The sequence below is a fragment of the Rutidosis leptorrhynchoides genome, chromosome 10 (genome assembly GCF_046630445.1).
Source record: "Rutidosis leptorrhynchoides isolate AG116_Rl617_1_P2 chromosome 10, CSIRO_AGI_Rlap_v1, whole genome shotgun sequence".
Taxonomy (NCBI): Eukaryota; Viridiplantae; Streptophyta; class Magnoliopsida; order Asterales; family Asteraceae; genus Rutidosis; species Rutidosis leptorrhynchoides.
The window spans coordinates 239,669,443-239,685,259 of NC_092342.1; positions in this window are offsets into that span (position 1 = coordinate 239,669,443).

The window sequence follows — 15,817 nt, forward strand, 5'->3', positions numbered from 1 at the left end:
AGAGTTAAAGCCACTTCCAAACCATTTGGAATATACTTATTTACATGGTGAATCTGAATTACCTGTAATAATATCGTCTTCTCTTACGGAAAATGAAAAATCTCAACTCATTTCTGTGCTAAAAGCTCATAAACCAGCTATTGCATGGAAAATTCATGATATTAAAGGCATAAGTCTTTCGTATTGCACACATAAAATCCTTATGGAAGAAGATCATAAAACGTATGTGCAACGCCAACGAAGACTAAATTCTAATATGCAAGATGTTGTTAAGAAAGAAATTATTAAACTACTTGATGCAGGTTTAATTTATCCAATCTCTGATAGTCCATGGGTAAGCCCAGTTCAATGTGTACCTAAGAAAGGTGGCATGACTGTCATCACAAATGAAAAAAATGAGCTTATTCCTACTAGGACTGTAATAGAATGGCGTGTTTGTATTGATTATAGAAAATTAAATGACGCCACCAGAAAAGATCACTTTCCCTTACCTTTCATTGATCAAATGTTGGAAAGATTAGCAGAAAATAGTTACTATTATTTTCTTGATGGTTTTTTCGGATACTTTCAAATTCCAATAGCACCCGAGGACCAAGAGAAAACCATGTTCACGTGCCCTTATGGTACTTTTGCTTATAAACGCATGCCATTTGGACTTTGCAACGCCCCTGCAACCTTTCAAAGGTGCATGATGGCGATTTTTCACGACATGATAGAAGAATGCATAGAAGTTTTCATGGATGACTTTTTAGTCTTCGGTGATACATTTGAATCATGTTTAGTTAATCTTGAACGAATGCTTATTAGATGCGAATAATCAAATCTAGTACTTAATTGGGAGAAATGCCATTTCATGGTTAAAGGAGGCGTCGTTCTTGGTCATAAAATTTTAAAGGAAGGAATTGAAGTGGATAGAGCTAAAGTAGATGTAATTGCTAAACATCCACATCCCACCAATGTTAGAGGAATTAGGAGTTTTCTAGGGCATGCCGGTTTTTACCGACGTTTCATAAAAGATTTTTCTAAAATTGCCACTCCTATGAATAAACTCCTAGAAAAGATGCTCCATTCATCTTTTCAGATGAATGCATCAAATCTTTTAATATTCTTAAAGAAAAACTCACTAATGCACCGATCATGATAACTCCAAATTGGAATCTACCATTTGAACTAATGTGCGATGCAAGTGATTTTGCAATGGGAGCCGTTTTAGGACAAAGGATTGAAAAACGATTTCAACCTATTTATTACGCTAGTAAGAAATTACAAGGAGCACAAACAAATTACACAACTACTGAAAAAGAACTCCTTGCTATTGTCTTTGCTTTTGACAAATTTCGTTCATATCTCGTTCTAGCTAAAACGGTGGTCTATACCGACCATTATGCTCTTAGATACCTATTTTCAAAACAAGATGCCAAACCAAGATTAATCCGTTGGATCTTACTCTTACAAGAGTTCGATATTGAAATCCGAGATAAAAAGGGAGCAGAAAATCTCGCCGCTGATCATCTTTCTCGTCTTGAAAATCCCGAATTAGAAGTTCTAAATGAATCGGCCATACAAGACAACTTTCCTGATGAATATCTATTAAAGATAGATTATAATGAAATTCCATGGTTTGCAGACTATGCAAACTACTTAGTATGTGGATACCTTGAAAAAGGATTGTCGTACCAAAAAAAAAAGAAATTCTTTAGTGATGTAAAACACTATTTCTGGGAAGATCCACATTTTTTTAAAAGTTGTCCCGATGGAATAATACACCGATGTGTATTCGGAGATGAAGCTAGTCAAATCTTAAACCATTGTCATACATGACCAACAGGAGGGCATTATGGGCCTCAACTCACAGCAAGAAAAGTTTACGATGCTGGATTCTATTAGCCTACAATATTCAAAGACGCACACCTTCTTTGCAAATCCTGTGATGCATGTCAAAGGGCCAGAAAAATAAGTCAACGTGATGAAATGCCACAAAATGTCATTCAAGTATGTGAAATATTTGACATTTGGGGTACTGACTTTATGGGTCCATTTCCAAAATCTCATAATAATCTCTACATTCTCGTTGCCATTGATTATGTATCTAAATGGGCGAAAGCACAAGCTCTCCCGACTAACGATGCATGAGTTGTAGTCAACCTTTTAAAACGTCTTTTTGCAAGGTTTGGAACACCGAAAGCTTTAATAAGTGATCGGGGTACTCATTTTTGTAATAATCAACTTGAGAAAGTTCTCAAAAGATATGGAGTAACTCATAAAATCTCAACTGCTTATCATCCACAAATAAGTGGACAAGTTGAAAATACCAACCGAGCATTAAAACGTATTCTAGAGGAAATCGTAGGATCAAATCCGAAGGAATGGTCCATGAAATTGGAGGATGCACTCTGGGCTTTTAGAACAGCCTACAAAACTCCAATTGGAACCACACCTTTTAGACTCGTTTATGGAAAAGCATGTCATCTTCCAGTAGAAATTGAACACAAAGCATTTTGGGCTTTGAAGACATGTAATCTTGATTTACATGAAGCTGGACGTCTACGGTTAAGCCAACTAAACGAATTAGAAGAATTAAGACATGAAGCATACGAAAATTCGTTAATCTATAAGGAAAGAACGAAGAAATGGCATGATAAAAGAATCAGAAGTTTAAAAAAATTTAAAGAAGAAGACAGAGTTCTTCTTTTCAATTCACGATTCAAGCTATTTCCTGGAAAATTGAAATCAAGATGGTCTGGACCAATTATAGTCAAAAGAGTTTTCCCGTACGGAACAGTAGAATTAATAAATTCAAATGGGATTGAATTTAAGGTTAATGGTCACAGAGTTAAACATTACATAGATAATCCAATGGAAGTTGAAGATGAAGTCAATCACAATTTCGACACCACAGCTAACTAAGTGTGGGAAGGTTCGAATCTTTTAGGGTAATATATATATATATATCTGTTAGAGTTAGATATTCTGTTTTGTATAGTTCTCGAGAATGGAATCCGAATGGTCTTTCCCTAGCAGACCATAAAGAACAAGTCTTCTCCCGTCATTCTGAATTTTTATTTTTTTTTTAGGTTTTACGAGATGAAGAATTTCTTTGATCTGAACCATGGTCTAATGCTACACGCTATGATTACTAAACGTAATAATGACACACTTCCAAGTGAACTGGTATCATTCATAAGAGCCAAAATGGACGGAGTAAGAAAAGAACTCAGAAAAGATCATCATCAGATACATTTTGGTAAAGGAAAATCAAAATCCGCAACAAAAAGAAGAGCACTACACCTTGAAAGATGTTACAAATGCGGAAAATAGTCACACGAAGGTAAATGTTCAAACAATCAAACATATTCAAATACCGAATTTGTTACTCTATGCAGAGAAGGACCGTTTATATGTTTAGAAGAAAAGATATTAAAGATTCGAGGTTATGCTTACGTAGCTACGGAAAACCAAATCACACGACTCTCCTATGAGTCAGCTAAAGCAGGTCTCTGAGAATTCTTTCTCACAGGTAAGTATGTACAATTTTTATTTTTATTTTTATTGCTTTTAACCTTTTGATAATAAACGCTGAATCGTTCGCTATAAAGTATTAAATTGGTATTCAATAAAATTAGGTATGCGTAACCGAAATTATTGATATCATATAAAAATTTATTACATCACTGCGAAATTTACCGTTTATTCTTAAGGTATAAATATCTTTAATCAATCAACCCAAAATATTTCAAAAATTCGTCAGGAGTAAAACTAGGTCGTTGAACCGAAATTACTTTACCGAAAATAGGGGCGTATATTTTAGATAATATTTGATTGATTAAAGTGGGATAAAAGACCAAAAAGATTTTTAATTTTAATTTTTACCATGTTTTTAAAATTAAAATATAAATATTAAATTAATATTGTAAACTTTTTAAATCAATATATTTAAGTTTGTAAATATTTGAAAAATTGATATTTTTAATATAAGTTTGTATGTATAAAAACAAAAATATAATATAAATTTGGTGAATTTTTTATTTTAAAAATATGAATTTTTAATTTTATGCATTTTAAGTTTAAGATTGGTGTGAATTTAAAAACAAAAATTTACTTTATTTCACTAAGTTAAAAATTTGATTTTTAAAAATTCGTCGTGAGTTGAAAACTAGGTCATTGAACCGAAATTGCTTTACCCAAGGGAGGGACGAGAATTTTTATTATCATTATTTTTAAACCTTATTGAATTAAAGTATGCCAAAAACATTAAAAAAAACTCAAAAATCTTTACTTTTAAAACCGCGCTTAAAACGTGACAAATTTTTAAAATTTGTCGTGGGACGGACTAGGACAACGATCCGAAACGGCCTCATCCTAAAAAGAAACAAAATTTTAATTTTTAATTAATTATATGTTTTATTAGTAATGGTTTATATATTAAAAAAAAAAACCCCCATGCGATCGCATGGGGTTCCTTCACAAACACCATGCGGTCGCATGGTGCCAAAAAACTGGGCAGATCATAAACTTCCAGTGAGCTGTTCTGTAACCACACTTCACACACACAAACACATACGAACACACACATAAACCCTCTCAAATTTCATCAATTTTTCACCAAAATTCACCAAATTTCTTGCTATAATCCGCTCTAATCATGAATTTGATAAGAAGTTTATCAAGAAGGGTAACAATTACACCCCTAAACCTCTTTAAATTTGATTTTTAGTGTTCTTGAGCTATAATTTTCCTAATTTGATTTTGTTAATTTCTAGTCTAATTAAAGTTAAATTGTTAGTATATTATGCATGTATAACCTAGATTGATGCTATTTAACATGATTTGAAGCCAAAAACTTTAAAATTTTTAGGAATCTAGGGTTTGTGTTCTTGAGCAATTTGGGGCTTTTTGATATAAACAGGTTATCGCCGATTTTTGTCATGAATTATTGCTAAATTAAGTAGCGTAACATGTTTAGGTAGCTAAATGATCCAAACTTTGATCCTAAACATGATTTTTGAGAATTAAAGTGGACTTTTTAGGTATAAAATTCATGAACTTGATTAAATTGATGTAAATGCCATTTGAAACTTGTTTAATTGCTAGTAATGGTTATTTTAACATGTTATTTGAGTTGAATGCTTATGAACTTTGTAAACATTTTCATATATGCTTATTTGAAAAAGTGTAGAATTATAAAAATTGTGAAAATGTGTATAAGTTTAATTTTGATTGAACATGTTATTGTAATTGTGTTAAGTTATTATTGTTCTAACACTAATGCATATTTGGATGCACAAAATTTGTGTTTAATGTGTTTTGCAGAGATTTACTAATACTGATGGTGCATCATCATCATTTAGACAACCTGCTCCAGAACCTGAACCGGAAATGCAATATGAACCGGAGCAACAACAGGAACAACAACAACAACCTGATCAACACGTACCTTATTATGATCCGCAACAAGAATATATTGATGCCTACGTAGTATTTCTGATGCATCCGATAGTACAACACCCAATGATTCATGAATAACAGTTGCATCCCAATTTGAGATTTGATCGGAGTTGGAGAGATTACCCGACATATCAAAGTAACAAATTCAAATTGGTAATGAAAAATGTAGAAGTACCGAGGGTAATCGATTGGGAGCCTTTGGAAAGGGTCCAACTAGCTAACTCAGTTAGACAGCATTTGATCCAAAGGTATGGCAGCTCTTCTTTTCCCGATTAGGAACGTTTATTCACCATTCGTAGGCCTGTATATAAGGAATGGTGCGTTGAGCTTATGAGTACTATTTCACTTAATGCGAATGTAGTTAGATTAGATGATAGAAGTTTTCTTAGATTTATACTTGGCCGTAGGATGTACAGGATGTCCATGCTGGACATGGCTAGGGCTTTACAGATATATACACCCGCTGAATTACTACTACCCGATTGTATGAATTTGATTTATCATGGTGAAAGGGTAGATAGGAATTTTGATGCTAACGCCGTCTGGAGGTGTATGTCAGATTATAATGTTTTTGGGCGGGCAGGAACACACTCCTACTTACATATTCACAGAGCCGAGCTTCGTATAATTCATAGATTTCTGGCTAACTCGATTACACAGAGAGGTCACAACAAGGAGAAAATGACCTTACATGATTTATTTTACCTTAAGTGTATTCGAGACCCAAGAGGCTTTGTTAATATTCCCTACTGTGTTGGTTTTTATTTGTCTAAGATAGTGGAAGGAATACGGGAAGAGGGAATAATAGGAGGAGATATTTTTGTTACTCTCATTGGAGAGTATTTGGGTGTAGATAGGGATCAAGGGGGTCCTCTTATGGTATGTAGGGAACAGGATGATACCTTAGGATTAAAGGTCTATCAGGGTGCTAAGGTATTGAAGAGTAGACGTAATCAGGCAGTACCATATATTGGTCGTCGTCCACAGGTAGAGAGAGGTTCGGATGAGGAAATGGATGAAGCAGATGACATTAGGGATGTCATTAGGGAGGCTATGACTGACGTCTACCAGCGTATAGATGAGGTAGAAATGACAAACGAGGATAGATTTAGTCGGTTAGAGAAGTGGCAAGCCTGAAATGAGTACGAGCATTCCAGGCAACGACAGCATGATAGATGGAACTATCATCAGCGTCAGATCATGAGTCGGCTATCACCCCAGGATCACTACGTACCGACCCGACCTGCTTACTATCCTCCACACCAGCCCGAGATGAGACCACCATTTACTCTATATGACCCTAACCAGGCCTACCAGTACACCTATCACCAACCATGGAACCCGACCGACGACATGAACTGTAACCCCTATCCAGATTGATATAGTTCCCGTTGGTGATATCTATGATTTTTATCTTTTTATTATTTCTATTTATTTATGTTTAAACATAAAAATATTGATACTTTTATGTTAGTTTAATATTTTTATTATGTTGTACTAATATTTCATATTTGATTTGAAAGTGGGATTTTAAGTCCCATTTCAAATTACCATGCATATTTATATTTGTATTGTATGTATTTTATTTCATATACACAACAGGGTAAAACAGCGCATTTTCAAAGATTGGCATTAAGTTCAGCAAAAGCTACTAATTTTGACGACAAAACGAAAAACAAATGTGATGTAACAACAAGACGGAATGAACAAATGATGTGCACCATTTATCATTCAACAAACAAACGCCAATATGTTTGGAAACTTTGGTAAAATTTAATCATTTTTCTACGCTAATCACCCTCAATAATTTAAATTGTTACTGATTTCTTGCAAATGAGGGCATTGCAAGATCTTAAGTGTGGGAAAGCGTTAAATTCTTTCGGATTTTTAAAATTTTTTGACTTAAACACTTGGTTACCATTAAAAATACTAGTAACACAGTAGTTGTATTAGAATCTAGTGCTCTCTGATAATAAAGAACAGCCCTAGTCTTATATACTGACTACCCAATTCTAGTAAAAATTTTCAAAATTTTCAATTAAATGAACTCAAAATCATGTTTATACATATTTATGAGCAATAAAATTAGGTGTTAACACTGAAATTATTGTTACCTCAGAAAGGACATAAATTGAGAAACAACCCAAAATGTTAGAATTCATTTAAAATAGAATAGAGGACAATAAAAATGCAAAGAAAGGAAGATAAAAGCCAAGTGTGGGAAAAATTTATCAAGTTATTTAAAACATATATCACATATTTTTGTACAAATAATTGAAGATACTTTTGTTTTGGACAAAATTAACCGTTTTACCCGATAAATTGTAATATATTTGAAAGAAAGATGGATCTACACGATGAATCAATTCCATCATTAAAAGGAAGTAAAGTCTTCCGAAAAAGACACGCGCTTCTTGATTTAGGTCAGGAAGTTGTCGTCCAGACCAGTTGTAGAGTCTACGAAAAACCTTGAAAAGTTTTCTCAAAAATCAGCTGGAAATCCACGGACCTCAGCATCAAACAGGGTCACCAAGTGGTCAGACTTATCCTAACCATGAGAGGATCTATCTCGTAAAATGGGGAGGGCGCCGTGCAAATTAGCTTGATAAGACTAATGAATCAGACCCCCAGAAAGGATAATCTCCTTAAAAGATCAAAAATCAGCTTTTAAGACTGATATTACTCAATCCTTGAGATTGAATTTTAAAGATTGAGAATTACAAACTCATGGAATTTGATGATATCTAAACTCGAGCTTGAACGAGAAAATATTTTGATCAAAATTACAAACCGATTTATTTTCTGAAAACCCATTTTTAATGCGTTCATTACCATTGAACGTAAAATCCTAGGAATTCACCTGGAATTCATTAGGTCACCTGAACCAAATCGGGTGTCAACCGTAAGAATGGTGGTTACATAGCATGGTCGAAGACAGGACCTTGTGCCAGACCGAAAAATTATAGGGTGAGCTTTACTATTGCTCCTACAAAGGATAGTAATTGCATCCGACACGATATAGACCATAATTAAAAGCATGTCACGGGACATTGCCTTAACAGTTGCTTGTTCAACGCTTTCCTTTACAACCGGACGGTAGTTTACCGAAAGGTAATATACGGAGCAAGTATACCGGACGTGTTGCTTTCCCAATACAAGGTTAGCAAGTGTGTGACACAAAACCATAAGTTTTGAGCCAAAATTTTCAAATATGAAACCCACAAAACCCAAAAAAACAATTTTGCAAACACCGGTGAAGGGTTATTCCGGAAAACTTATCTAGGGTAAAAGCTAGATTGAATTTTCAAAAGATCAAATGTTTTCATAAAGATCCAATTTCCTAAAGAATCTAAATTTTCATAGTCATGTGGGACTGTAAACCACATCGTTACTACCATTGTTCATACCGCCGTATAGAAATCACTGATGTACAAAGTGTGAAGAATAAAAAAGTGATTCTAGTATTTTTATTTCAAGACTATATTGCTTGAGGACAAGCAACGCTCAAGTGTGAGAATATTTGATAATGCTAAAAACGAACATATATTTCATAGCATTATCCCTCAAGAAAGACAAGCTTTTAGTTGCAATTGTTCTATTTACAAGTGATATTCGTTTGTATAATAAAAAGTGAAGACAAAAGACAGATTCGACGAATTGAAGACGCAAACGACCAAAAAGCTCAAAAGTACAAAGTACAATCAAAGCGGTTCAAATTATTGATGAGAAACTTCTCAAAATTACAAGAGTACGAGCCGCAAAATACAAGATATTAAATTGTACGCAAGGACGTTCGAAAATCCGGAACCGAGACCAAAGTCAACTCTCAACGCTCGATGTAACGGACTAAAAATTACAAGTCAACTATGCACATAAATATAATATAATATATAAATAAGAATTATATATATATATATTATATTATATATATAAATCGTCGGCAAAGAAGAAAATAAAGACATGTGAGCTGAAAAAGTAGGCCATGCGATCGCATGGTGTCCTATAGCAGCAGACATCCTATAAATTTCGCGTGTTCTGGTCATTTTTTAACACACCTTTTTCTCTCTATCACTCAACGATATATATATATATATATATATATATATATATATATATATATATATATATATATATATATATATATATATATATATTTTATAATTTTAATTTTAATTTTAATAATAAGGGTATGTTAGCGAATATTGTAAGGGTGTAAGTCGAAATTCTGTCCGTGTAACGCTACGCTATTTTTAATCATTGTAAGTTATGTTCAACCTTTTTAAATTAATGTCTCGTAGCTAAGTTATTATTATGCTTATTTAAGCCGAAGTAATCATGATGTTGGGCTAAATATTAAAACTGGGTAATTGGGCTTTGTACCATAATTGGGGTTTGGACAAAAGAACGACACTTGTGGAAATTAGACTATGGGCTATTAATGGGCTTTATATTTGTTTAATTAAATAATAGTTTGTTAATTTAATATAAAGATTTACAATTGGACGTACCTATAAATAACCATATACACTCGATCGGACACGATGAGCTGGATATTTATAAGTACTAATAATCGTTCATTTAACCGGATACGGAAATGGATTAATAGTTAATGGACTTATTAAAACAGGGGTGAATTATATACAAAGACACTTGGTGTAATTATAGTTTAAGTCCCCAATTAGTGGGAATATTTGACTTCGAATATAAGGATAATTTGACGAGGACACTCGCACTTTATATTTATGACTGATGGACTGTTATGGACAAAAACCAGACGGACATATTGAATAATCCAGGACAAAGGACAATTAACCCATGGTAATAAACTAAAATCAACACGTCAAACATCATGATTACGAAAGTTTAAATAAGCATAATTCCTTTATTTCATATTTAATTGCACTTTTAATTATCGCACTTTTATTTACTGTCATTTTATTTAAATGCACTTTTAATTATCGTACTTTTTAATTATCGCAATTTTATTTATCATCATTTTATTTATCGCATTTTTATTTATCGCAATTTCATTATCGTTATTTACTTTAAGCTTAAAATTAAGTTATATTTATTTTTAATATTTTACATTAGGTTTTAACTGCGACTTAACTTTTAAAATCGACAAACCGGTCATTAAACGGTAAAAACCCCCTTTTATAATAATAATACTACTTATATATATATATTTATATTTTTACAACTATAGTTTTTAAAAATATAGCGTTAAAATTGGCAAGTTCCCTGTGGATGAACCGGACTTACTAAAAACTACACTACTGTACGATTAGGTACACTGCCTATAAGTGTTGTAGCAAGGTTTAGGTATATCCACTCTATAAATAAATAAATAACTTGTGTAAAATTGTATCGTATTTAATAGTATTTCCTAGTAAAATATAAACTATTTTGTATACACCTCGCATAACATCACAAGTGTTTAAAGTTCTCCAAGTCTTGCTATTTATATGAAGAGATAAAAAAGTAGTCGTTGCTGTGGCTGGGACCACGGTCGACCATGGGTTGACCGCACGCGGTCCAGTCTAAAACTTTTATCAGTTGTATAGCCGTTTGAATCAGTTTTGAACTTTAATCTTTGGACTCTTTACTTTATTTAACACCTGCAAAAGATACCCAACAACCTATACAAGTACTATCTGCATTAAATGTTCATTTACCTAGGATACATTGCCTTGATAGTGACTTGTCATGCTTAAAGTGGAAATTCTAACATTCTTGGATACAAGTCATGATAATCATTTGAGACAATCTCATTTTTGTCATAATATTTTGTTTGTAATTAACACATTTGCTAAATCCCTATTGGTTGGTCAACATGTCATTGATGACAACAACCCACTTTAATCACAAAGCATGCTAGTATTCAAATTTAAACTTGTTTGTGAATTAATTAAGTGTGTTCATGATGTCTTAACAATTTAAGCAAGTAATATTAATTAAGCATGTTATAAGACATCAAGTAAATCAAGTCTAAACCATTCATAAACTAGATTTTAGACTTAAGCGAACATATGTGTGTTAATGATTCATTATCTTTTAAGATTACTAGATTATGACATGTTAAGCATTATCCAAGTAGCATAAGCATATATTAAAATAGTTCAAATACAAGTTGATGGAATTCCAACTTGTAACACATAACAAGATAAGGTTCATTCATATACATATTAAGTAAGTACTTTGCATTTAGCATTTAGCACATAGTCAAATAATACACATGTATTAATAGCAACTAATTAAGTAATATTCATGTAATGACTAGCAAGAGATAACTAATTAATCTAGGATTAAACATACAGTGATAACATAGCACTGAACTAAGGATATGTAATTTTTACTTGCAAAGTGGAATTTGCAAGATTAATGTATAAGTATACATTAATATTCAACACATGTACAAGGAAGCAACAATTCTTGGTTGGGACTTGATGACCATCCTAAGTATGTCTAAATACATATTAGATGTATATGTTTTTCCTATAACACTTATGTGTTATTCCTTAATCAAGGTTTAATCATCATTAGTTTGTCGTTAGGCATGATTAACCAAGATTAGTATTCTAGTGACTAAAACTCCTTTGGGTATGAAGGAGGAAACTATTCATGTAAACGTATCACATGCGATATAAAGTTCAAAGCTCGCGATGTCGAATAATTTTTGGAACAAGTTTTTAACCATTACACTAATTCATATCATAAACACCTAGAATGGTTAAAACTTGTAAAAAAAAAATTCAAAATTATTGGGGGAAAAGTAAAGCCTTTTCCAAGTTTTTCAAACTTAAGGAAGTAAAGTCTTCCCGGTTTCAAAAAGTTTGGTGGTTAAAGTCCACCCTCTTATGTTTCAAATAAACTTGAATGGTTAATTCATTTGGTGTAGGAGACTTCCTAATATACACCATTTTACATTTAGCTATGCTAAGTGCCGTGGGAAGAGGAGCCTTGAGCTTCACAAAGTGATATCCTTTTTAGGAGCAATGGCTTCGTGCTAGTGTTGCTAGACAACACAACCCATAGTCAAAAGCTATGGCACCCTTGCACATGTAATTAACAGAAATGTAGTAACTACTTTTTATCTTTTCTTAAAATAAGCATAAAATCTTGTTATGTGGGAAGTAGATAAGCATCATCTCATTTTGGAAGTAAAGTCTTCCAAACTTGGAAGTAAAGTCTTTCAAGTTATGTTTGTTCCAAGCTTGGGAGTAAAGTCTTCCAAGTCAAGCTCGATTATCTGAAAGGAAGTTAAAGTCTTCCTAGTGCTTCAAAAATTTAGAATTGGCGGATTCTCTTATTTAGCCACGTGGGGCCCTAATTCCACGAACCTCTGTCAATGCTTTCGCCCTACTATGAGAGAAACTATAGAGTTGTGATTGAAAGCTTGATGCGTTTCGGTTACCCCATGCCCGGGTAACCAAATAAAGGTGGGGTACCCAGTCCCTTACCTTTTGCACACCCACCTTAACCCTATTCTCGGAATTGACGATTATCAATTGGAATTGACGGCATATATTTGGAATTGACGATCATTATATGAATTGATGAAAATAGGTGTTTTGGGGGCATGGAGGTGGAAGAGGGATAGCCATTGCGGGTTGATGAGGTGAGCATTCTTTTTGGAAGCGTATTCTTTACACGATGCATTTCATGATTAGTGGTGATGTGTACGATTTTCATGTCCCTTATGTAGCGACCCCGACAAATCGTCAATTGACGGCGTCGACTACTTAGGTCCCGTTGCGTAGTCATAGGTCTTTAACATGACGTTTGACCAAAGATATGTTGCATTCCTTTCAAAAATAAAGATTGTTTCAAAGTTTACAAGAATTGTTCATCCAAAAGTTACGTTACAAAGTTATAGTTACATGTGAAACCTATGCGACACAGTTTTAAAGAAAGTCAAAAGACGCTCCATGAAATGCATGTATACTCGACATCCAATGCAAGTATCAAATAATGAGCGGAAACATGTTTCACATAGCATTTAAAGACCTGAGAAAAACATAGAAATCTGTCAACGAAAACGTTGGTGAAATCATAGGTTTAAGTAAGTAAATGAGTAAAAGTAAGTCGAACCACAAGATTTGCAACATTGATAAATAGTAATACATTCTAAAAGTTAATATTCACGAGCACCCAATTATCAAGGCTTAACATTCCGTCCGTTGAACCCCATTAATAGTGCTAGAACAACACTGTTTCTCGAAAATATATTTCATCCATAGACGGTAGCGAACCGTCCGAGATGAGGGTTTGTCAAACCCATATGGCCATACAACATAAGTTCACGCCTACACTTACACCCTGCAAGTGTAACTAATGATAATCGAATTGAGGATTTCGTTCTAAACTTGTATGTAGAATATTTGTTTTCCTGTACTTGTGTTCACTTAGTTAAAAAGAAACGTTTATGTTTTCTCATCCCAAAAATAAGTTCAAAAGAGTAAAAGTGGGACTATGATCTCACCTTGAGTGCAAGAGTAATAAAGTACTTCAACAATTAATCGCATGCAAAGACAAAGCTAGTCTTGACCTAAACATATAGGTTGTATCAATAACGGTAAACACGATAGGTCAAAGATGTTCAATTAGTCCTATGGCTCGCTACGACTCGATTATAAAGCATGTGAATCAAATTGTCAAGTTTCATGCAAGATACAAGTATAGAATCATGTTAGAAAGATTGCATAATCATTTGGTTAAGTTTGACAAAAGTCAAACTTTGGTCGGGGTCAAAGTCAACGAAAAAGTCAACGCGTTCGGGTCGGGTCTCGAACTATTTTTCTGAGGTTTTTATTCACATATAAGCATGTTAGAACAAGTCTCATGTGAATCGGAGGTCCATAGCGTGCAAAACATTTTTCTTATTTTGACCAAGGAGGTCAGAGCCTGGACACGGCTTATGCCAAGCCGCGGCCCACAATTGTCGCGCCGCGACAATACACGGGAGCTGGTACCTGGCCAGTTTCAAATGTTCAAGTCTTGATCCAAAATTCGTTTTAGCACAAAATGCAAACCGTAAACATTTAGAACTCGCACCTTATATCGTTGGAAAGCTCTTTTGACAAGGAACATAACTAAGCATGTTTCATCAAACAAAAACATCATTTCCAATAACCGATTTCTCGTCATGTGATCATTTAAAGTCCATTTTCAAGTTTCAAGTTCACAAAATGCATTTTAAGTTTCGGGAATCCAATTCACACATATGATATGCCGTTTTGAAGGTAATGAAATATGCATTACAACTAAACACTAACAATTAACATTTCATGGCATTCAAGCATCAAAAAGTTCATCTCAAGAATGATCAAACCCTAAGCAAGAATCACAAAATCATTAATCATGTTTTTGAAGTTTTACAAATCAACCTACACATCAAAATGAAGCTAGTGATTCTAGTAACACAATTAAAACATGAACTTTAATAATTTAACAACATTTAATCTTCTAAAATCAAAGATTAAGCAAACCCATTTTCAAGTGTTTAAACTAGTTACTCAAAACAACAAATCGAACAAACAAAACATATATTCATGTTATACACGAGCCATAGACACTAATTAACACTTTTATAATTCAAAAACATCAAGAACACAAAATCTAGTGATTTTAGAAAGTTACCCAAATGAGATGTAATTGGTATCAAGTCGAAGAGGATGAAGAGAGGATTCCAAATATGTAATTTGTTTTGATGTTAGCCTCCAAATCCGAAATTAGATGATGAATCTTGTTTGAGTTCTTGAAAGAAAAATGGAAGTATGAAAAGAGAGAAAGAGAGAAAATGAGAGGAGGAGGTTGAAGGTTTGACTAGTTAACCTAGTCAAATCTTTAGCCTCTTTGCAAGTTTAGTCCCTCTAGTTCGGGTGCGGGTGCGTGAATTAACCAAACGAATTATTTTGAATTACACGAGAGTACGAGAGATGTTATAATCCAATAACGAAAATATTTTAAGAGTGTTAGCTAATGGAGGATACGAATCGAGATACTGAGGATATTATTAAAATAAAAAGATGGGCGTTAAAATAATTTAACGAAAAAATGCGGGATGTTACATTACCCACACCTTAAAAGAAATTTCGTCCCGAAATTTAGTTGGAAACAATAGTCGTTGCTTCTTACTCGAGACCTTACGTTATCAATGCTATGAATAAGTGAAGATACGTCCTTGGGCATTCCCACAAATTTTGACAGTCGAGATTTCAGTTTGTATTAAGACTTGGTTTTTACGATCCAAAATTTCAACCAGTTTCCCATGAAGGGGAGTTTGCCATCAATAGTAAGTTTATCTAGGAGAGTAGCATGTTCATGTTTCGTAGGACACGTCTCTAAGTTTGTTGCATGGAACGTAGGGTAA